Below are 25,622 nucleotides of genomic sequence, written 5' to 3' on the forward strand. Positions count from 1 at the left end.
ACGTGAATTATATTTGAATTGTGTTAAAATGGCAATTTGTAAATTTTATAGGTCATATCGAAGGGATTAAGGATATTGAAGGAGAATACATAAATATTCGAGTCGCGTACATAAGTCTTAATATTACGAGCATAAATCTCCAAAATCTTCCGAATCTCCGTCGTATCTCAGCCACGTGAAATTATTTTTCATAATCTTAGTACGTTATTGATCTACGATATAGTAAAAGTTCTATACAATAAGTAATAAGCTTTATACAATAGCTCGTGGTTGATAACTCCGCGTTAAATACAATTTATGGCAACAAAATTTTATCCTATTCTAACAGTTCGTGGAAATAAAAATCGACGGACTTATGCAACTTCCAGTTGGCGAACAAATTAACGCAAGTTTCCAACGAATGAAACGCGAATAATGGGCCAAGGAATTTCCGACGATATGAAGAATTAGGTAACGTTGTCGGAGAAGAGTGCGCGAATGTAATACAATACCTTGGAAAAGTAAAACGTTTCTTTTAATAATGTAAATGGGCTGAAAAATATTGCGGCAGAAGCGAGCAATTACTGATTCTACGTGAAAAACCGAGTGGAAAATGTGGAATAAAATTTGTAAAAATTTCAGTACACCGGTTAAATCCTCAATTTCGATCCTCGGATGAAAAAAAATTAATTGTAATAAATCATACCAGGTGTTTTTCCTATCTTTCTTATTTTTCACGTAGAATCACACTCTGTGTTTCTATTCGATCTATTGGCCAAAATCTATAAAATTCACGTGGCGATCAACGTATCGATGCATTCTGTCAATTAATAAAAGAAGATATAGCTTAACGTAGAATAATCTTTTTTATTGCGATAGTGACGGAAATTTCATTATCGAGATTAATCGTTACCTTGTTGAAAGTCTGATCGGCGCTATAGCGAAAGAGTAGTTAGGCGAGCGGAATCACGGCGTGGAATGGAAAAGCGTGAGAAAGTAGTCTCATAATGTAATTAATGATCGAGGAATCGAAATTCTGTCGTATTTTACAGCGAGGATAAGAACTACTCAAGCGACAATCGAATGTCACTTAAGCGCTCTGGAGATGGAATCAATTAGTACTTGAGTGGCGTTAATTCTTGCGCGAAGATCAATTCTCGCAAACTATTCGAAAAATAAGGATTAAAAGGTTTTTACATAGGGAAGCGTAGGATTGAAGCTTAGGATTTAATTTTGACGCGAATAAATGAAAGTTTAAGAATCGAGATTTAATTGAAATAAAAGTAGGATCGTTAAATTAAAAAACGTGAATAATTCTCAATTTTTGTCGCATATGAAGTATAGACACAAGTCTTTCAAATAATAAAATATTTAACCAACGTTAAATATTTAACTATAACGTGAAAGTAATATAAATGTAAATGAATATCGAACATTCTGAATTATAACACCAATTAATCGCATGCTAATTAATATTTACGAATCATAAGCGAAACACGATGGAAAATCGAAATTCGATATATATATTTCGAACCGTAAAAATAAGATCAGTAGAATGAACATGAGTTGGTGTACACTAGTTTTTTATTAAATGAAAAATAATTGATACGAATAGTAATAATAATAGAATATTTCTTAATTAACTTTTTCATTAATAGATATTATGTTTACATATATACAAATAAATATAATTTTCTACAAATAATATATATGTTATCAATTTAGGATATGAGTATAAAATTTCTCACCATGTCACAAATTTTCCCGAACGTTATTTTTCGCATTTGAACTTGCAGTTGGATACTACGACTATATTTCTTGTATTTGTTTACAAGTTTAATAAAACTATTTTACGCTATGGCTTCGCTTGTTACTTACGGCTTCTTCAAACCAAGCGATTAAGAGATGGAATAAAGCTGAAATTACGTGATATAATATGCGCGTATACTTCGTGTGCCTGACATTACGAGCATCACACTACTTACAAAGGAGATTTTACCTTGTATAAATCATACTTTTACTTTAGCAGCATGATAAATTTTATCCGATTACTTGAAAGCTGTTTGTATTCCGAGTTATTAAGCATCGTTATAACAACGAATGGTGTTGATAATTCTCTAATTTATTTAAATTTCCAAATTAACATAAAGTGTTACGTAATTATTTTATAAATGTCTTAAAACGTTATGAATATTAGTTTATATGAAATCTTCCCTTAGAGTACGTGGGCGGATGAATATTAAACTTTGATGGAACGCATCTAACGATGAAATATTACATATCTATGAAATTCATCTAAATGATTAAATATCAGATATCTATGGTATTCATCAAACGATTAAATATCAAATAATATAAAAAAAATATAAAATAACAGTTAGCAACATTTCGATATTATGGATTAATTGAATTAACTTTTAAATCGAAACACAAACGTGTTAACTACAACCTGTGGATTAAAGCGATTACAACTTTTTCCTTTTTTTTACTTTTTTTTTTTTTTTTTGATAGGAAAACTTCAACCAATACTTTTGTGTAAGCCTGTGAGGTAAGCCTCGACTTCTAAACTAACTTCGTAAGCTATAGAACTAAAAGAGCATAATCGTAATGTGATACGAATAGTCGGAAGAAATTTAACATTTATTTAAAAACTATATATATTTATTTAAAAACCGCTATATTACAAAGTCTTTAACTATATTTTTATGAATCTGTATAATTTTTTAGAATTTTAAAAGGATACATATATATATGCAAGCTCCCTAGATTTCATGTAGGATAGGGATTCTTTTTGTTTCGCGGGTAGCACGACAGGCTGTGTTTCACGGACAGACCGATCTTCCCTTGTTTTACGGACGACCATTTTAAGAAGCACGTTTTTCCCGAACGGACGGACAGAGAGTTACATTAGAGACAAACAAGGTTACGGAATAGTTATTTAAGATTTTAAAGACTGAAGAAGAAAGATCGGTAGCTCAGGACGTTGAAAATCGATTCTCGATTTTCAGGTAAACATTGTACTAAAGACTTGTTATTTCCCGTTTATATAATTATTGTTATTTATTGTTATAAACGCATATTAATTGTCGTTTATTTTTGTATTTTATTATTTACTTCATAATAAAAACTCGATTTTCAGACTACAGAATCGATCCTGAATTATCACCAAATTACCATCTTACAAATCGATTTTCACTACGCCATGCCGTTAAAAGTGAAGCTACGTATCGCCGTGAACGAGAACGCAATGGGGAGAAAATAGAATCCATAAGAATTCATAAGAAAACCAGAAGATGAAGTATGTGATGTCTTTCCTCCAGAATATCAAGCAAGAGATCATCATCCGCGGTTATTCAGTTTATCGATAGTGAAGAAAGCCGCAAACAACTTAACCAAGGTAAGCCATTACAGAAACATTGCACTCACGATGGATGACGCAACGGCAGCGTCATACATCGGTACAAGTTTAAACTTCGTGTTTCGAGATATTTACTTAGAAGAATCGGAGATTATCCCCACAAGGAAAATAAAGACCGAAATCGAAAAGCCCAATCTTCAAACAGAAACATTATTAGAGATCTTCCAGAAACAAAACATGCATGAGAGAGAAGGCACAGACTTTGTCATAAAACAATTTGATGGAACGCAAAAAGCCACAGATTGGAGTATGAAATATTCATATTTCACATACGCATCCCTTCCGTACTCTAATATGAGTATGAAACCGAATACCAAAAATACAAAATCCAAACTGATGAAAAAAGGATCAAGAATTTGAAGAAATATTTGGGAAAAACAGCATCAGAATGGTACCAGACAAATCTGCTGAAGGATGAAGAATACAACTGGGAAAATTGGAAGGTGGCAGTTCAAAAAGCCTCTGGCAATAAAGGTTGGTCTGCAGTACGATACGCTTATAACTTTAAATACATTTCAGGTTCATTCACTGAATATGCCATAAAAAAGGAATGATTAATATTGGAAGTAAGGAGGAAGACTTCTGAAGAGACAGGGATAAATCTAATTGTTATTGGATTACCCATACACATTCAAGATAAAATCGATAAAGAAACAGTACAATCAACAAATGGCTTAATCGGATTCTTGGGGCAATATCAGACGAAGGGAAGAAAAACACAAGGGAGTAACGCAAGATTGGACAGAAAGCCAGAGCCACCGCCCAAGAAACAACCTTGTGTGATTTATGAAGCACTGAATTTCCCAGGTCGATTTCACCCAATAACAACTCACCAAAGAAATACATGCACATACTCATCGATCATTTTTCAAGGGCTGTTTTTATGTCCACATCGAAAACACAACACACAGAAGATATCATAAAACTTATAGACTCGACAGGAGAAACTGATTGCATAAAAATTATCCTTGCAGACCGATACCCAGTAATGACATCCAAAGAAATTCAAGAGTATACGAGGAAAAGGAACATTAAATTAATTTTCACCTCGACAGACTGCCCATCCTCCAATGGACTGAACAAAAGGGTAAATCAAACATTAGTAAACAGGATCAGATGTAATTCAGACGAAAATAAGAGAAACTGGACAAAAATCACAGAAGAAAGCGTAGAAGAAAACAATAACACCAGACACAGTGTAACGGGGTTTGCCCCAAATCATTTACTGAATGGAAAAATGATTGAAATCGTCCCTAAGGAAATAATGGTGAATAAGATAAACCTAAAAAGAGACAGAGAAGAAGCATTCAAAAACTCAACAAGAAATTTCGAAATCAACAAACAAAAATACGATAAAAAAAGAAGAGAACACGAATTTAAAATCGGTGATATGGTCTTCACCCATAACGGAAAAAAAATGAATAGAAATAAGCTAGAAGAAATTAGGAAAGGACCTTTCATAATTCTAAGAAGGATTTCAAACTCCATATATGAAGTGGATAACGGTAATCGGGGATCTGAAGGGAATCTGTTCCACTCCCCATTCGAGGGGCGGTGTAAACTCCCTAGAGTTCCTGTAGGATAGGGATTCTTTTTGTTTTACGGGTTGCACGACAGGCTGTGTTTCACGGACAGACCTTCTTTTATTTTATGGACGACCATTTTAAGAAGCAAATTTTTCGCGAACGGACGGACAGAGAGTTACATTAGAGACAGACAAGGTTACAGAATAGTTATTTAAAATTTTAAAGACTGAAGAAGGAAGATCGGTAGCTCAGGACGTTGAAAATCGATTCTCGATTTTCAGGTAAACATTGTACTAAAGACTTTTTATTTCCCGTTTATATAAGTATTGTTATTTATTGTTATAGACGCATATTAATTGTTGTTTATTTTTGTATTTTATTATTTACTCCATAATAAAAACTCGATTTTTAGACTACAGAATAGATCCCTGAATTATCCCCGGATTACTATCTTACATATATGTACATATTTGTATATTTATATATATATATATAAATACATATATATATATATATATATATAGAGAGAGAGAGAGAGAATGTTACAAGGAAGTAATCTAAAACTCCGTAAATTTGTAGTACATGCTTAATGAGAGAAGTATTAAATATCTGATAAGCGTAGATCCAAAAATTAATCCTATTTATTTGATATACCGTACTTTTTATTTAACATTTAAATCGAACGTTTAAATCGAACCCTCGATAGAATAGGTAGAATAAACGTGTCCAATAAAATAATCTCCTCCATCATCTGATTTGAATTCAACGAATTTTTTTTTATGAATACACATAGAGAGAAATCTACCTATTGTGGACACACGTACAAATCAATAAATAATGCATGTCGTGCAATATCGGCTACAGAAGGAATAAATAGAGAATTATGTATTATCCACAGATGGCAGTTATACAGTGACTACGAAAGGTATTTAAATAATATGAATATAAATACATGATACAGGTATTAAACTTGGTATTATTTAGTGGTACTTTCATACGATTATAAGGATTTGATTTGAAATATAAAAGCTGATAGGAAAACGGTTCATTGGAAAATATGGACACGCGCAAATATTTTCTCGTGCCCGCAGTATATTAAAACAGAAAGTCAAATATTTCTTATCAATGGCGAAGGATATTTTTCTCTTCTTCTTGACCCAGCAATTGGATTTCATCAATATTATATAACGTTGATTAAAATTTCCTTTTCTCTCGAGTGAGTACTATAAGATCACAAAATAACATAGATCTTTTCTTTGCAACTTGCTGAATATAAAACTGCGTCCTTTTACAGGCAACCATGTATATTCCAAGCGTGATGAAGGGATTAGATCATCGTATCGTAAATTATGCTTACTTCCAACCCCAAAGGCAGACTTTCTATGTGCTTGTCTCTTTGCTTCGAGGGCCAGCGAACTCTTCACTCTATATGACAGAAACAGCCTAGAATCCAGGGGGAAATTTGAAAGTCAATCAAGGAAGGAACTGCAAGATGGACAGAGCAAGGTCTCGTAGAAATGTATGTGAGATTCGTTTCTCGCAAATTACGAGATACGGAAACGTTTAAAGTCATCTACAGGCGGAAATCTGTTCAAGACAGTCGCGGTAATGTTTCGACGTTATATTTTATACGTTAAGCCAGCTATTATTTAAATATGTTCTTTGAAATTAAGTAAAATCAAAGTAGCTGAAAAAGTACAGCTGATAAAATTACGTTCAAAACGTGAATGAACAATAATTTTTACTTTCGTTACGCTGTTGTTATCGATTATCCATTATTTCTTATGGCAAGAAATGGGAACGTGCTTAATTTACGATAAAAACGAGAAACAATACGTAAAATATTTTTCACGATAAATTATTTTCATATTGTTTGAAATAATTTTACGCTTCCGCGATATAAGTGGCGAATGTAATTGAACAAGAATCATTTTTGATAAATGTAACAGATATATACCGTATATATATGCAAAATATATTATAACGTGTTAATTCATAAAGTTACTTAAAATTATTGGAAATCTATGTACGTAGGTATGTTTAAATATTTCATTCATGTTTTTATTCCATTGAATTGCAAGTTATATAAAATCATTTCATTAATAGTATAGTTAAATAATATAAGAATTGCGAATTAAGAATATTGTTTATTAGTGATATAAATAATTAAATTAGTAATAATGTATACTTAACACGTTCTTGTATTTTGCTATTAAGGTAGAATTAAATGGTTAAAGAATTAAAATTATTTCGCTCTTCTTTCAAAATTATTTCAATCTCGATCTCATGTTTTAGAAGGGAAAACTATAATTTTTGTTCTTAAAACATATCATCCCCTAATAGTCTGCGTTCGAATCATGATTATTCTAAAAACCACTATGATTGTGTTATTGAAATAACGTCATCAACTAGTTTCTTAAACTACGTAGATGCTACTGAAACAAACTACGTACATGCATAGTAAGTTTATATGAATATTAAACACAAGAAACTTCGTTTGACTTGATTTGGCTGAAATCAGCTTGTCGAAGTGCATCATAGAAATAAGTCACGTCGATCAAAGTTGTAGCGCAATATCTATTAGACCGTCATTAAAGTCATCGTTGGTACATTAATAGATGGTATCACACAGTTAAACGACATGTCATAATATTCTTTCATCTAAACCATAGTAGCAACAGACTGTTTCCTACAGACTAGAGGTATTTCATGGGACGATCATATAAATTCTTAAATACAATAATGTATAATACACATACGTACATACATGAACCAAGTCTGTAAGCATAATCTATAGACTATAATAAATACGTGAAACATTTTGAATTCTGTATTAGATTTGAAGAAATCTCGAATAAATCAAAAGATATTAAATACTACAAAACTGTGAGCATTATTAAGGATTAGGATGTGATTTTTTGAAAGATATAAATATAATTTATGAATAGTTTCAAAGATGAAGGTGAAAGAAATCTGTAACAAGAATTAGTCCCTTAAGGAAACGTTAATTACTTTGTTACTGTAGAAACACTTGTGGATTCTTCGATATAAAACTAACAATTATCTTTTATCTAAAGGATATGTTATAATACAAAGATCCTTAAAATTATTCGATGGAATATCCAATTGATATTAATGCTGATTACCTACTTTTTAACCTATCATTTACAAAGAACAGTTTATTTATCGAAGCTATAAACTCTTTTGCCCGCTTCAGAGCTTCCATCGACGATTTATGACGTACATGGTGCAATAATGCCTAATGCGATTCTCTTTAATATCCCATATTGCATACATTCTCGTACCGATTACACAAATTGTTTGAATTCAAGAAACATGCGATCACTATACCGGTATAAATTTGTTATTTACTTGATCTGAAATATCCTTTCAAGTTTGAAGTGAAATTGAAATTCTTTCAAATAATCTTTGACTTAAAGATGTTATTTATAGCTTCGCGTTTATCGATATTGATTCCCTAAATTTAACTGATTTTACATGTATATTTATTTTACGATTTAAGCATTACATGTTAGTTTAAGTATCATTTACATACCAGCTACTTGAAATCCATTTAATTTCATGTAACAACTAATTACAGAACAAGGTTTAATTTTTACGCTAACTAAGCTCAAAATGTCCATGAAGCATGATTTGTTTCTGGAAAGTCATTTAACTATTTTAACTAACGAAATGTATAACGAAAACTATCGATTTTCAGAACTTTATAATATAATGGAATCGTTTTACATATTTGCGGACAAACAACACAACAGTTTTCGTCTATGAATACGAAACAAAAAATTTAAATAAAAATTATATTAATCCTTTCGGTACGAGTTGTTTTTTAACATCGATGGTACGTATAAAGCAGTAAAGCATGTGCGTGACCTGAATACATTTCCGGTCTTTTTATAACGATTGTGAACAAATAATGTAAAACTATAACTTCAAAACTATAACGTATGTTTCCAGATAAAGAAAATAATCACAGACTTCGCTGGATGCATAAGCATTCATAGACAACATCAATGGAATTTTTTCTGATGAATATGTCCTTCTCCTGTAGGAAAGTATGAGATGACTCGTTTGTTTGTAAGAAATGTTCAAGAGCAGTTATGAAATCATTTACGGATTTCACTACGTTTTACATATTCGAAACTTTCCATCTTTGCATTTCTTTTCTGTCTCCCCTTTCTCGTGAATACTTAAATACATGATTTTTTCAAAACTTCACAAAAATAATCGTAAGAATCTATTCTATTTTTTCTCGTATATTTCCTTGTTTGGAAAAAGGAATAATTTATGACTTGTAATTTGTAAAATTACGCTAATAATATCAGTTTACTTGTACAAGATGGCCACCATACACATATTTGTCACATTAGAAAATATAGACCTAACCAAACAGGAATATTACACATTACAAGTTAACGTACATATATATGTAGTATCTATTTACAAGTATCGCAGATTACCTCTTGAAAAGTAAGAAAACATAAAGACTAAAGTAAAGTTGTAAATCTAAACTACAGTTCAAGTTATACAAGGCATGCAAAGCTTCTCTTGAAACGTTAGGTGCGTACTTCGATATACAATATAAAGAAACATAGCCCGCGAGAAAAGCTATATAGTACATACCATACAGATCCCTCGCCATAACTTTGTCAATATGCGCAACGAAATCGGTAATTTTCGCGCCACCACTCAAACGCCGTTTCCCTCGCTTTGGATAATTGAATTAAATCCAGATCGTCCATGTTTACAGCGAAGCAACATGTAATACCGCCAAAAGTGCTTTCCACCCCCTCACATAACTGACATCGGCCGTCCGTGGATCCAACGGAAGGATTTTGAACGTTGGGGAATGCGTAACGCTGATTGGCTATTGAGCTCGGGGGTCGATCGTATAAAGGGACGCCGGGTCGCAACGAGCCTCACAGTACCGCTTCGACTGTGAACGCGATAGGAATTGGACCGTTTATTTTACAAAGCTCATTTATCTTTTGCAACAATTACATTCGAATGTCTTTTCAAGCGCTAACGACATAATCGACGTTTGGTAAGCGATTAGTAACTGCGAATTCGTAGAATTCGTGGATAATTCTCGAGCTGTTTCGTGCGTACGCGATATTAAGTGGCACGCAAACAGGTGCACCTATTCGCGTAGCGCAAGAAATGTATCACGGAGGTCGTTGCAGGTAATATCCATCGACAGACGGGACAATTCGGGTGCACGATCTATGCCTATGACTGTGCAGTAGGGCATACTCTTCTCGACCACTTGTCTGGCGCCAACCACGACTATTGTCTCGCGAAGGCCAAGCTGTAAATCTTCGTTGCTTATACCGTTTTCTTGGTGAGTGTTAATTTTTTACTTATTCGATGGTATAATAATACCGTTATTACGAGGTAAAAGTTTTGTTAATTTTCATCAAATTCCGTTCGTTTTTCATTACCAATTTTCAATAAATTATCGTTGCTTGTCTGTCGGATTCGTATTATTATAGTATTTTAACTGTCTATGTTTTTAACGTTCCATGGCTAGAAATCCACGAACAGTACACAAATTACCAATTGCTGTTCTTTTATCTACGCGACGTTTAATTTCCGTTAAAAATAAATTACGTTTAAAAAGCTAGTTTAAAAAATGACTCGGTTAACCGGTTAATATCGGATTCTTGCTATAGTTGTTACATGACTTTTTACTATTTTTTGTCTATTGCCAAATAACCTTTCTCATGGTAGGCGGATCGTACACGATTATAACGTGGAGAAAACGTGAAGGGTAATCGTTTTACTAACTCGTTGCCTTAATTGGTTTACCTTAACTATGTTGGCTGTGTCAACCGATGATACGGGTTACGCTTATTTCATTGTTCACGCAACACGGTATAACGGTACATATCTGGAATCTGCATAGATGATTAGGGATGAATGTTATGGAAATTTCCAATCTAAACAACCCAGTCTTCAATGAGTATCGATCGATCGCATTTTAATGTCGTTAATTACGAGCAATTATATTAATGAAACTATCGTAAATCTTGTACAAATAAAAACAAAAAAGGATCAAGAAATTAATATTATTGTTACCATCGTTGCGCGCAAATATTACGTACAGTGGGTATTTTATCGTAAGAAGGAACATATTACTTTGTCCCAAAAGTTTCTTTCCTTTTATAAGGAAATTATTTAATTGTTAGTACATACGCATCTTCTAACGAATGGGAACAACTTCGAGTCACCGTAATCATCATATCGAATGGAGAAAAAAAAAGATCGAAAAATATATATATTGGAAACTTTGAATCTAAAATCTGATATTTATACGAACGTTGTAGCACGAAATTTAATTTCTCTTCTTTTTCCGGCTTCCGTAAAACGACTGCGTCTAAAGGACTTTCGAAACTTAATTATCCCGGTTGAATCTTTAAAGTAATATACATGGACTAACTTTTCATTGAAGACACCGGTAAGGAAGAAAATCGCCAGGAACTGGTAATTATCGAGCGCTTCCACAATGAGTAGACGGTCAGTTTGTCTAACTCCTTCATTCAAGGATAGCGCATACTTGAAGTGTTTCCTACTCCGGGGACTGTTATTGAAATGCTTGGAATTGCACGTATAGTTGCGCAGTTATGCGTTTAAGGGCCACATCTGTCATCTCGATTTTTTTATTATCGTTGCACACCACCTTGCATGATTTTAATAATATTTAGACAGAAGAAAAAATATGAATAAGTATTCTTGTTATTATTTGCGTTATTAAGTCAAAATGGAAAATACCTTCGGTTCGAACAGTTGATTTTAATCAACTTTAGTTGAAATTCGATTTGTACTTTGGAAATTTTAATCGGTTGCAGAATATATAATATTAGAATATATAATAACGGATATAATATGCAAAGTTAAATGTATTCTACGTCATTGTCATTATTGTTATTGTTTGATCGTGATCGGAGAATAATATTTTAAAAGACATGACGAATATATGGCATAGAATTTGTATTATGAGATCGAAATGGAAGATACTTTTAGTTCGAAGGTTTGATTAAAATTCAAATTTCATTGTGCTTGGCGAATTTCCATCGATCGTAGAATATACAGCTAAAACATCGATGTAACATCGAAAGTCAAGCAATATTCTACTTTCTCGTTTCGCTTGTTATCGTCATGTACAGCCTCGTAATATTTTTAAAACCATAGGACACATATAAATGAGATATAAATACGTAAGTGCGTTATTAAATCGAAATGGCAAGTACTTTCGGCTCGGATATCGATCAAAATAATATTGAGAGTGAAATGCAAGCTATGTGTATCACGCGTTATTTCAGCGCGAAGTTTCGGTGAAATTGAACCGAAAAATTTGATTTCAACGCAAATCAAACGCTGGTTGGCCGTGTCAAAAACATATCGCCGTATCCACTGTTTTGGTCCGGTTATTTCACGCGTGATGACACATATGCAAAATTGAAAGTCCTTTACAACGTACGTACACAAGTGTCCCGTGTGCTTCTTATCTCTCCTTACGCATAAAACGCTATGTGTATATTTCGAAATATGAGAAACGGTTGATTTGCTGTACAAAGTGCAACGTCACGTGATTTTTATCGAAAGCTATAACCATACCAGATATAACGTTACAGAATAAAATACGTCGCGAAATACCATTACAGCGTGCTTGGTTTTATTTTCTAATCTTTTTATCCTAACTTTGTCATTTCGCTCGTGCGTGTGCCTTGTAACGTAACGGTAGTAATACAGTTTTTACGTTCACTCGCATACGTAGCTTGCAACGTAGTATACTTTATGTTCAGACTGCTGGCCATAAACTCGATTTACAATAATTATCCTCCCTCTTGCCTTGTATTCTCGCTTAATCATACACACACACACACGCAAAACCTTATTTTTATTATTCTTTTATTTTATTCTTTTTTTGTTATTTTACCTTCAGTTGCGATACGTAAAAGATTCTTGTAATTACGCTCCATCTAAGTGTTAGCCTTATACCTCTAACGTTATAAATAAATTCTTAATATCGAATCGACATCGCAGAAAAGGTAAAATATGGAACACTCAGATCGGTTAACAGAACAGAAATGTAGTTGTTCGCAATCATCGAGATCCGAGCATCAAATTGTTTGACTACTCGATGATCCACATTTTGCCATCAGAATAATAAATCTAAAATTTAGCGAAAATAGTTTCTGGCAAAATAAACGTTCAGAAAATGAACGACTAACTGAGTGAAGTAGCCTATAGTCGTTTGGCAGACATTCATCATCGATCGGATTAAGAAAGAAAGGGAGACCTGTTCCATATTTGGCCACTTTCCTCTATGTATGTAAAGTGTTTATAACGTAAAATGCTAAAGTCGAACCTTGTTAGCTCGAAGCCCAAGGGATGAGCAAAAATTTCCGAGTTCTAGAGGTTTCTTCTTATCGAAAACGTCGAGCAAATGAGGTTCGACAAGCGGAAATTCGAAGGAGTACGAAGGTTGAATTGCGTTCATCTTTTCAGGAAACGTTGGTATTTTAAGGTTCCCCTTCGAATTCGTTTGATTCGACGCAAAAGATCAACCCCTGTCATTTTTGCGACTTAATGCGTCTCTCGTTTCAAATATGTCAAATTGACAGAATAGTAGAACATCGACTACGCGAAAGGATAAACAATTAATTTTCCTCTTTGTCATTTGCACGCATTCTAATTCGTTCTTTTTCTCGGAGATATCGGATTTCGTTCACCCGTGAAGGTCACAAACTTTTAGACAAATCGTTGCAATCTCCTTTACATCTTCGATGTGTAATACGAATGGATACGATGGATACGATGGATAATACGAAATCGTTATCGATGTATTAGGTATAATATCGGTTGGTCGGAAAATTCGTTCCGATTTTTAAGGAATTTAATAAAATAAAAGCTTTGCTTAGTACCTTTCCATTGAGGAAATTTCAAGTATGTTTTCATTTATGTTTTTAAGCATATCACGCTGAAAAAACGTTACTGTAAATGTTTTTAAATATGCTCGTTGATTTTTAATAAAATATTACACGTGTTAAACGCTGCTGGGAAAGTTCGTTCGGATTTTTAACTCTTTGGACGATGTAAAAAATCATATTGAAAAGTTTCCCGCCGGAAAGCCTGAGAGGTTCTGGAAGAATGGATATTCAAGTTGCGTGAAATATGGGAAAAGTTTGCGGAAGAAAAAATCGTGCCTGTATAATTCGATAAACGTATTTCGAGTAGAAATGCAAATTAGAACCAAAGGATCTTTTCAATCGTTCGAAAAATACGTGGCAATTCAGGCTATATGCTTGTCAGAGCATCCGCGGAATATTAATTCTGTGTTATAACAGCCACGCATACTCCACGTTTCACGAGTATACTCGTCGTCGCTTACTTTTCGCGACGCATTTTAACACGCTTCTCAGAAAGGTCGCAACAACTAACAGCTTCATATCGTATAAATAAATTAAATCTTTTTTAAGAACATTTTGGCCATTGTATCTTTAATAGCTAAAACATTTTATTCCAGACAAATCCCTTGCTTCGTGCAACCAACACCGAATTATTTTAAATTAGATTGGTCGTTTGGAAAGAAGATACGCGTTTTCCTTTGCCCGCCAATTTGACAGGTGTTGGTAAAAACACGGTGGAAATGACTGGCGCAATGACGAAAAACCTTTAGCTTCCATCGATATGCGTCTGACGTCGACCTTCGAAGAAGTTGGGATACAACTTGCGTCTTACATTTTTCGTCTCGCGTTATTTGCGTAAATATACAAAGAAAGACAGACGTCTGTCTCAGTGTGGTTCCGATCGTTCGGGATCTAAATTCAGACCTAAAACTGTAGGTTCATTCTTCGCCATCCGCACGCTGTTCTCGTGATTCTTTGCCCAGAGTTTCATAAGACAGTCGCTAACGAGCTCGCTAACCGAAAGGTCTGCGACTGCGACCAAATGCTCTGGAACCGTACGACTTTTAAAACGATAAGGATTGACGACGACGAAGACTGAAAATGCGAAATATATATATATAATGCGTTCGTCTAATAACGCACGCACATTCGTACGGTAAATACCTGAGGTTATTTGGTGCAGGATGTGTAGATGTTTAATAGTATATTTATTAACAATTCTCGTTTTCGACTCTTTACGTACAACTCTTGATTCAACAAATGTTTTCTTGATCCGATTCGTTTCTTTTTGTCGCCCTTTAATATCCCCACTACGCACGCGATTGGTGGGCGTCCGAGACCGTTGTCACGTAACAACGGTCTCGGACGCCCACCAATCGCGTGCGTAGTGGGGATATTAAGAGACGACAAAAAGAAACGAATTTTTTTTTTCCAACGTCATTTTCGTCCGTGACCGTTTACACGTGGCAATGGTAGCGGACGCCCACCAATCGCGTGCGTAGTGGGGATATTGAGAGACGACAAAAAGAAACGAATTTTATTTTTCCAACGTCATTTTCGTCCGTGACCGTTTACACGTGGCAATGGTAGCGGACACCTACCAACTGCGTGCGCAGTAGGGATATTGAGAAACGACAAAAAGAAAGGAATTTAATTTTTCCAACGTCATTTTCGTCCGTGACCGTTTACACGTGGCAATAGTGGCGGACGCCTACCAACCGCGTGCGCAGTAGAGATATTGAGAGACGACAAAAAGAAAGGAATTTTATTTTTCGAACGTCATTTTCGTCCGTGACCGTTTACACGTGGCAATGGTAGCGGACACCTACCAACCGTGTGCGTAGTGGGGATATTGAGAGGCGACAAAAAGAAACGAATTTTATTTTTCGAACGTCATTTTCGTCCGTGACCGTTTACACGTGGCAATGGTAGCGGACGCCTACCAACTGCGTGCGTAGTGGAGATATTGAGAGGCGACAAAAAGAAAGGAATTTTCCTTTTCGAACGTCCTTTCGTCCGTGACCGTTTACACGTGGCAATGGTAGCGGACGCCTACCAACCGCGTGCGTAGTGGGGATATTGAGAGACGATAAAAAGAAACGAATTTTCGTTTTCGAACGTCACTTTCGTCCTTGACCGTTGACACGTGGCAACGGTAGCGGATGCCTACCAACCGCGTGCGTAGTGGGGATATTGAGAGACGACAAAAGGAAACGAATTTTCGTTTTCGAACGTCATTTTCGTCACGCCTTTTTCCAAATATTCGGTGGAGGGATTGTAGGGATATCGATGACTGGTTAGGCCTATTTTCACTTACGCTTCGATGTTATACTTGTATCGACGAAACCGTTGGAAAGTTTTGTTATCGCAGCTACATACGTAAGTGTGTAACACAGATTAACCATCGTACCTGATTAACACTAACTCTTAACGAAATGAATAAGGGCAAATGCACAATTTTAAATAAAATTTTCTATGTCGTTTCACCGGGCTTGGTAAGATTAGCGTTGAACAAGGACAAAAGGCGCCTTTATCCGTCTAACAGGGCATTCTCTTCCCATTCTCATATCGCATCCATTTACACGGTAACGTACGACCCTCGTACTCTGTATTTCTATATCTTTATGGTTATTCCAGACAATGTCAACAATAGAAAGAAAGATTGGTTGCTGACGGCTCGTAACGTATAGCTGGAAAAGTTGGAGCTGCAGAGAGCAACTTGTTAGAGTAGCGGCAATATGGAAGTTGTACTCGCACAGGTAAACTTGGCCATGTAGAAGTCTGGGCTGGGTTAGATCGTGTTCTAAACTCGAGTTACAGAGTTAAAATAACGTATCCGGACGTGTAGATGATTCGAGTTAAAGCAAGCATTATTTTCACTTATAGGAGGCAGCGAAACGAAAGGAATCAAAGAAAATTGTTACAGCCTCGTGCAGGTTTTTGAAGTCATAGGGGCTCGATCGTAAAACAAAATTCGCCGAACGAGCGGGTATTCTATTTACCTGATAAAGTTAAATATTATCGCCCGCGCTACAAAAGAAAAAATCTATTATCCATTTGTTCCTATCTCCACCATTTACATACACCGTTTTTGCAACGGTAAAATTCCTTTGCAAATCATTTTTTAACGAAAACTACGAACAATGTTTTCCGCGTTACTCTGACGCGCTTTTAATTCGCCGTGCTTCATGCGGCTTTTGTCGCAGCCGCTAGCATTGAAATACGTGTCGCGGAAAGGTCGTAGTTGAAGCTGCGCAATAGTAAAGGAAAAAAGGCGCGATATCGGTTCATGTTGTAGGCGATTCGGCGTAAACGCGTGGGAGAGATACCCTGCAACGATTGCCGCGCTTTATTAACTAGCGTAGAGAAGTTGAAAGCGAGAGAAAATTTCAGTGACATCGATGAACACCCGGCGGTATGGAATACGGGTCACGCTTATCCCGGGCATCGATTGGAATTACTCGCACGAGATACGACCACGGATAAACGTTTCGAGGAACTTTTCCGTTGTTCCCAGCGTCGTCTCCTCCGATTTGCGAAATCTTTCGTACTTTTTCCGTCGATGTAACGAGCGTAGTTTCGGTCCAATTGGAACAAGGGTCGAAGAAAGGAAGCGAAATTGCTTTTTGACTCTCGATAGCTCGCTAAATCGCGACCTAGCAAACAACGAATCAGCTTACGCGGAAATGCTGCATTTATGCATAAGAAGCGCGCGAGCCAATTTCTTCGAAGATAATTACGTTCAATTAGCATAGAATTAATATCGTAAGGTCGGAATTTTTTTCCTTTTTATATAAAATAAAAACTGGTATTTTTAACGAGACTTTTTACTCGAGCAGAAAGAACGAGATTGGTTGTTGGTTGAAGTAGCAATAACGATGTGACGAATATCATCATTCGTTCGTTTCACTATTAATTTGGTGACGTTTTAACGACCAGGTATACCGGTTTCATGTTCTGTGCGAAACAATCAGATTGTGACACGTATACGTGTGGGAAATGTTTAAAGATTCGGAAGATAAAAGAAGCGAGTAATAGAATTTAAGGATGCATAGAATTCACAGAATATGCAACGATATATAGGACATTCAAAGTATAATCTTCGTTAGGATATTTAAAAAGTACGACAAATATCTGTCCGGGTTTTAACACTTTAGTGTGACCGTAAAAATATAAATATTCGTATATCCACAATGTAAATATAAAAATTTCAAATAATATTTCCATGTGATGTGGAATAATCGACGAGGAAGTAACAGTCGAAGACTGTTTGATGCACCCTTCTTGCGTGTCAGTATTGTTTCATAAAAATGAATTTAAAAGAAACTATTTGGAAATTGAGGTGGAAGATACCCTAAACTACGATAAAAAATACACACGTACACACTATTTATACATACGTACTGAGAGTGTTCCAAGGATGAAATGTTAAACAGCGTTGAATATTAAAACTATTTTAAAAATTAGAGGAAAATTAAGCCAGCTTACTGCTATTACTATTAGGACCGAGTATTAAGAACCAGATGTTACTAATCAGATGAATAATGAATGAACGAACAACGCAACGACAAGAACAAATTCTTTTTTTCGAATAAAGTCATCACACACACGCGCGCTTGTACGTTCACCTGAAGTATATAATAATTTATTATATTAATTAATAAGCCTATATACTCTACAATGATATAATTAGTTAATCGTTGAGCGTGGTATCGCAGGAAATGCGTGGACGAAACGTGCAAGTGCATGTTTATGCTCGAACGAGAAACTAAGTTTATCGAATAATTGAAAATATTCCGCGAACCTATTCCATAGAATTAAATAAAACGTGGCTTTAAACGTTATAAAATTCCTTCTTCTTCTCGTCTATTCGATTTAAACCCGACTTTTTCGCGCCTTCTTCTCGAACGACAGTAAATTAGAGTTGGAAATATTTAACGTCTCAAATAAATAAATAAATAAAAACTAATCGAAATTCTGGATTGCGTGATTGTGGGAATAATTTTCCCAAGTATTGAAAATTCAGGCAACATAAAGAGCTTAATACGTAAAGATCGAAAGAATGATCGGAAAGTAAAATAGAATTACCTGTCTGTATTATTTATTCCCGAAACTAATGAACTAAAGAGAAAGCGAATGAAGGTGAATTTCCTTTTGAAATTTTATCTCGCATGGGCAAATTACTCTATACTTTGTAGTACGTATACAGGAAATTCAATTTTCATTTAAATGCGGTGCACGTAACCTCTGGTCTATCGAAAGGAGAAACCTACCTGAAGAGTTCAATTCTGCCATGTGATATTTAGACTCATTCTTCTTTCATACATTTTTTCTATATTTCCATTTTAACCTCGTTTCTCCTTTCTCCGCTACCGATAATTTCGCGTTTCTGTCTCCTCCAATGTTTCATCTGTCCACGATCTGTGCAGTGTACGGGTGTCTCGTAGAATTTGAATTTCAATGCGCCGACAATGAGTTACCTACCTGCGGCTTGGAAATTATTTTTCATCGTCCTATTCGAGAGAGTTTACGCAATAGGTAAATTTCGTTTGTTTCGATAAGTCGGTCAAATTAGAAGCGATGCATAATAAAATACGGGTAAAATGTTTCGGGCGAGAAAGACTCCGTGGAACAGCGATTAACCTTTCGCGATTGCATGTAGATTCGATGACGAACTCGAAGATTCTTTATATCGAATAACCTTTGAAGCCACCATCTATGTTTATTTGTTAAGATTCAGATTCAAGTGATCGACCATTTCTGATTTCAAAGAGATGGCTTGGTTTTCTTATTTAGAAGTTTTACATTCGATCTTATGTACGAAGGGAACGTGAATCTTTATATTACTGCAGGGAAAGCTTGAAAGTTGGGGAAAAGTATTCTACATTCGTATTCTACATTCAAAAGTATTCGTATTCTACATTCACCTTTGTTCAATTCATTTTTATGTAAATCATTCCGCGACACAGATAATCGCAATAGAAAAGGACTGAAACTTCGATAAAAACGTCCCGACAATCCGATAAAAATTGTCTATGCAAAGATATTTAATGTTTCCCACGCCTTTCCTCGATCTAATGTTTCTCATCTAATTTTCTATTCGTGCATTTATTCTTCAGACTCGACGAAAAGATTCGCGGACATATATACACGTGGTTTCACGAAATTCTCGGGAAACCGTCCAATTTTCCAATCGTCAGAAAGATTCAGTCATTGATATGAAAATTGGTTTTGTTCCGCTTTCGAAATTTTTCAATTCGTCGTACTCGGGTTTTTGAATCCGATTGGTCTGCCCCCAACAACCTTACGACGAATCGCTCGCTAGGAGACGCCTCCATAGATGTCGGTAGAATTCGTCCAAGTCAAAAATATCCCTGGATCGTCTACCCCCTGCGGAGCAAAACAGATTTCAAGAAAATTTTCTCCGCCCATTATCCAGCAGCGTTTCGTCTTAATGAACAGTTCAAAAGACTATTAATCAGAGGATACGCCGCACGAAATCCTTTTTACGATCCGTCTCACAGTTTGCTAACCGTCGCCAGTAACAAACTCCAATCTGTTCCACAATCAACTCTAATTTCAAGGCAATCTCCACGCTAATTTCATTTTGGCATTCCAAATCGTATCTCGAAATGGAAATCACGTCCGAATACCCGGAAGATATAGTTCGCGGATCATCTCCGCGGGAAACATCGACTTTCTTTATTAATTCGTAATTGAGACTGATTTGTGTGGTTCGCGTGCTGTAATTCTCCGTATGTGCGTATAGCGCACGCGTGTGTGCGAGATACGTGACGGGGGAAAAAATGTGTGGGCGAATGGGAAAGACAGGGGTGGAAAAGAAATGTAGACGCCCAGTGGTTGCAAACAGTATCCGTACATCGGTGTATTTACTGCTTCATCTACGTTGGCGGATAAGGTGAGGCAGCTTCAAATTGATACATCACGAATTTTATTAAGTTTTCTTCTTTCTAAAATTTGTTCAAAATCGTCGACGATAATCGTCTATTCTGTGACACGTACGTGCCGGTGGCTGTGAAATTGCAGCAAGTCGTATACGATGGAGGACGAGAGGAAGTTTAAAAAAAAAAGGATAAAAGAAACGCGACAGTTTTAGAAAAAAAGAAAAGTTGTAATTGATAAGAAGAATTGGATTGCGAACAAGCTTGATACGGATGACTGTCTTCAACGTTGTTGGTGATGAAAGTCGCAATTAGTACGTAAGGTGCAGTTATCGTACACTGTTTTGTGAATTTTAAACTTCCCTTCGATCGCCGCTGTATCTCGTTTTTAGACGCGTTTCGACGTTCGACGTTCGGCGTTCGAGCGCGTTAAAAAGTATTTTTCCGACACGCAATAAAACGTTTCGTAAAATATACGATCTTCTAAAGTGAGATTTACGCGTCGTACAATTTTACGAGCAGTTTGTTCGAAAATGTGCCTCTTAAATGCTTAAATCACTTGCACTATTTTTAGAATTAATCGTATATTCTAGCTGCTGACTTACGATAATAAAAGATAATGGATTTTGTTGAAAAGACAAGTGAGAAACGAACAGATTTATTCTCTTATATCGCATATATGTATTGTAATTTTGCACCATTACATTGTTACATTCTCATCTGCTTCGATAACGAAATTTTCTGTTCCGTACGCTTTAAAGGCTCCAAGATATTTCGTGGTTCGATGGAACGTAGAATATAGCAGATCCATCGTGTCTTCACATTTTATCTTTTATCACTGACCTCTCACCTGCATATAATGTGGATTATAACGTTATTTTAGCATCCGCCTTTTCAGCGAAAGGTATAAAACGCGAAACTCCTCTTCGAGATCCATCGATGTTTCCATAAAACATTTTGTATGGGGTATTACTATACACGACACTTTAAGCTTTATAAACAACGTTTTCTCACTCAGTTACATCATACGAGTTACGCCATTGCCAAATGTTAGGCCGACATTAATAAAATTACAAGATAAAACAGTCGTTTCGTTGCAATTTCATTCTACGTTATAACAGCCACACGTACTCCGTGTTTGACGAGTATACTCGTCACCGTTTACCTTTTGCGACACATTCTAGGCACACGCTTTCAAAGAGATCTGGAAGAGCTGATTAATCGTGTCATAAATTCACTTATCACTCGCTTTTTATTGAGCAATTATCACAATTTATTAATCACTGACAATTAGTCGGCTAAATGGTAACATGGACCGTTAGCATGGAAACGTAGAAGCATTTCAGCGTTCGCTGCGTACACGGGATTTATCGAGAAAAATACAAGTAGAGTAGAAATGCGTTTATTGAAACAAAACTTTAATTAACGCCCAATTAACGGAACGTTTGCTGGTATTATTCGAGCAAAGAGCGATACGTAGCGAGAAAAATTGGTAAGCTTCCATTATACGAACTCCAATTATATAAACTGTTCTCGTTTCCTGACAACTTTAGATAAATCGTCTTCCGCCATATTTGTCGAACGCGGTTTAACATCCGCAGCGGTCTCTCTGAATCCCGTAAAAACTGTGAAATGAAAGAAACGCATTTTGATCGTTCGCCTGTGCAACAGAACGAACGTTTCTACGTCGCTTTTGTTATTAAATGGTTTCGTAGAAAGTATTACGTGTTTCGTAGTATAGAGCCTTTTAATACAGTGAAAATACGGCCAGTTGGAAAAATCTGCGTACATCTCTTGGATAGAAAAAATATTTTCTACGTAAAGACGCAGGCAGAGAGGCGTGTGCAGTTGTTTAAGCTGTAAGCTGTTTGATAAATGTATTTTTAATATCTTTCTCGATAAATCCTCGTACATAGAAATACTCCGAAATGCTTTCACGTGTCTCTGCTAACGATTGATATCACATTTAGCCGACTAAAAGATTATGACGCGTCAGAACGCCTAGCGTTGCAGCGCGTGAAGTAGATGCGACAGGAACACGTTTACGCGTATACGGTAATAACTTTTAGTTAAATATCAACGTTTTCCTGACTTATCATCGCTCGTACGCAGAGACGAGCTCTGTCACGAAGCTGATCCTCGCTTTAAATTCTTACGTACTTCGACGATATGATTATTTAACGGGGTGTCCTGAATTAGAATGTTCTAAAACAGCGTCTTTTTGTGATTTTTTTTAGAAGGGAAAGAAAGAAACAAAGTTATTGAATTTTGAGGTGTGGCTTTATATATATTTAACGAATACAACAAATTTTTTTTAATGTTAACAAAAAAATTATATCAGATTTCTAATCGTTTTCAATCGGCGTGAAAGATTCACCTCGTAATTCTTGACTGAAACGGAAAAACTAGAAAGGATTAAATTATTATATATTTTTCTTCTCGATGAACTAAAAAAGTTTGTCAAAAAGTTGATTTAAATAATTGTTATAGCACCTTGAAGTTTATTCTTTCTTCTTAAAAAACACATTTTTTTATTTTCCGCCTTCTTTTTTTTTTAGTCCATCGAGAAGAAAAATATATAATAATTTAATCCTTTATTGGTTCTTCGTTTCAGTGGAGGATCACGCCGATTGAAAAATGCAGCCCATGAAATAGGCTTAGAAATAATTTTACGCTGTTATAATTTTTCTTTTACTTTAAAAGAAATAAAAAGAAATTTTTTGTATTCGTTAAATATATATAAAAACATACCTCAAAATTCAATAACTTCGTTTCTTTCTTTTCCTTCTAAAAAAAAAATCACAAAAAGACGCTGTTTTAGAAGTGATTAACTTGCGATTTATCGTATATTTCATCTGTTGAAGTAACTTCATGAAAAATTCTACATCTTTATTTATGTATATCCATGGCCTGGAGATTGCTATTACGCAGATATATTGCAAATAAGGAGCGGCGCATATTATCCTACCCTTGAATGTATATTATATTCTGGGTTGCAAGGTCTAGGAACAAAGAAACTAATAAACAGATTTCTCTTTATGTTCCCTGAAGCCTCTAGCCAAAGCCAGAAGCTTACCTTTTTTGGTAATATTCTTTTGCCATAAATTTATGAACGTGCTCCCTATCGTTCCATTTTCTAGTAATACTAAAAGATTAAGGATCTGAATCAGTATTATATTATATTTATACCTTTAATTTATACCTTATATTTATACCTTTAATCATTTCAGTATACTTTTCTATTACAAATTCATCCATTCGTTATTCGATCAGTCAACGTCAAAGTCAACATCATTCAAAACACGAATTAAACGACGAACGAGAAACGCCAGTTCTACGAAACATAGAAAAATAGAAACATTCCGATTTTTCTGATGAAGTTATCGTTTACAGTTATCGTTTCGAGTCAGGTGTTTCCGCTCGATGCGTAACATTTTTTACAATTGAAAGTGAAATTGTCGAGCATCGTTGAAAAAAAATTCTGCGTCGCAGCATGTACGAGCAATTTCAGATAAACACAGTTTATATTTTAATCGATGAACGGAGGCTCGATCTCGAGAACGTTTGTCGAAATTAATATTTGTAATCGTGGATTTCGATAATCCGAGAATTAGCTTTTACCTGATAGAAAAGAACTTAGTGGTAAAATATTGTTTTGTCAAACGAGAGGCTGTCTTTAAGTTTCAATCATATCGGGTACTTCGATTTCTTTAGGTGACTTTGATATTAACCCTTTCCACTCTGAATTTTATTTCAATTTCGTTACCAGCAGCTCGCAACGCTTTTAAATTCAATTTGAAATTTACTTTAACTAAAAAAGAAGACAATTTAAATAAACAAAGGAAGAAACAAATTCATTTAAATACCAGTTTTATTCACACTATTGTCGTACCTTGTAATTTTTAAGTGTATGGTATATCTTGGAACAACTTCCAGGATGCAATCCTGGCTTTTTTTCGCGCGTTTCACAAAAAAAGGTGGGTCTGAAAGAATGTCTAGTGGGACTCGACAAAGGAGTTCCTGAGGTAAAAACTGATGTCGAGTCACACTCCACACAGGAATACAAAGGGTTAAATATGCCATGTATCGTTCGTGTACATACATAATTTTCTAATGTAATTTGATTAAATCCGCATGTTGCACGGTTGCACTTGATTGTCCGTGCATTAAACCACCAAGATCAATTTACTGCCGGTATCGACATTAGTATTGACATTGCTAGTATTACGCTTGACGCTTTACGCCATCAAGATCATGAAAATCTATTTCGTCTATTTTTTCACATATGCCATGCAATTTCACTCCTTATCGATATATTTCAATTTAACTTTATTCCAACTTGATCGTGGTGTTTGAAATTAGAGAAAAACGTAAAATAATAAACAGAAAATAATTCTAGTAGTTTCTTACAGTAATTTTCTAAAACGATGCTACGCAATTGATAGAAATATATAAAATAACGCGTAGGGCAACTGCTGTATCATTTTACCGTGTTGCTGATTTTATCGATATAGACGTAAATTCGAAATATCAAATACCTTGACAGGATATTCGACCGGTGATCAAGCTCCTATAAACTCGATGGTATAAACTCTTGGTAAATTATATCGTAAGCATTAAGAATTTGCTATAAATCGTTCGTCGTGCCGTAAAACGTATCAGTTACAGAGCTGATAAAATTTTTCCATCGACGAACGAAATAGACACGCGAATATTTATTCACTTGACCGTGTAACGCTGGCAATTTGCAAGTCGTGCCAAATCCGCCGACACGGTTTTGCCTCTTTCTCGCCATAAAACGCACGTGTCAAGAGATTCGTGTGACAATCGATTGCGTTGCTCTTGCTTGGTGATGTTAATCGTAATT

The 25,622-nt window shown here is 35.3% G+C and overlaps 1 protein-coding gene and 1 long non-coding RNA gene across 2 annotated transcripts in view; one reads left to right on the forward strand and one right to left on the reverse strand.

Moving 5' to 3' along the window:
- The window catches only part of LOC126926985 (A disintegrin and metalloproteinase with thrombospondin motifs 3-like), a 143,260-nt gene that overhangs the window by 66,917 nt on the left and 50,721 nt on the right, over nt 1–25,622 (reverse strand). The gene's annotated exons all lie outside the window — the stretch shown is intronic.
- On the forward strand, nt 2,792–6,031 carry LOC126927007 (uncharacterized). Its single transcript, XR_007715074.1, has 3 exons — nt 2,792–2,987; nt 5,336–5,848; nt 5,931–6,031. It is a non-coding gene; the product is annotated as an uncharacterized LOC126927007 (long non-coding RNA).

This window comes from Bombus affinis, unplaced genomic scaffold, assembly GCF_024516045.1.
Source record: "Bombus affinis isolate iyBomAffi1 unplaced genomic scaffold, iyBomAffi1.2 ctg00000068.1, whole genome shotgun sequence".
Classification (NCBI taxonomy): domain Eukaryota; kingdom Metazoa; phylum Arthropoda; class Insecta; order Hymenoptera; family Apidae; genus Bombus; species Bombus affinis.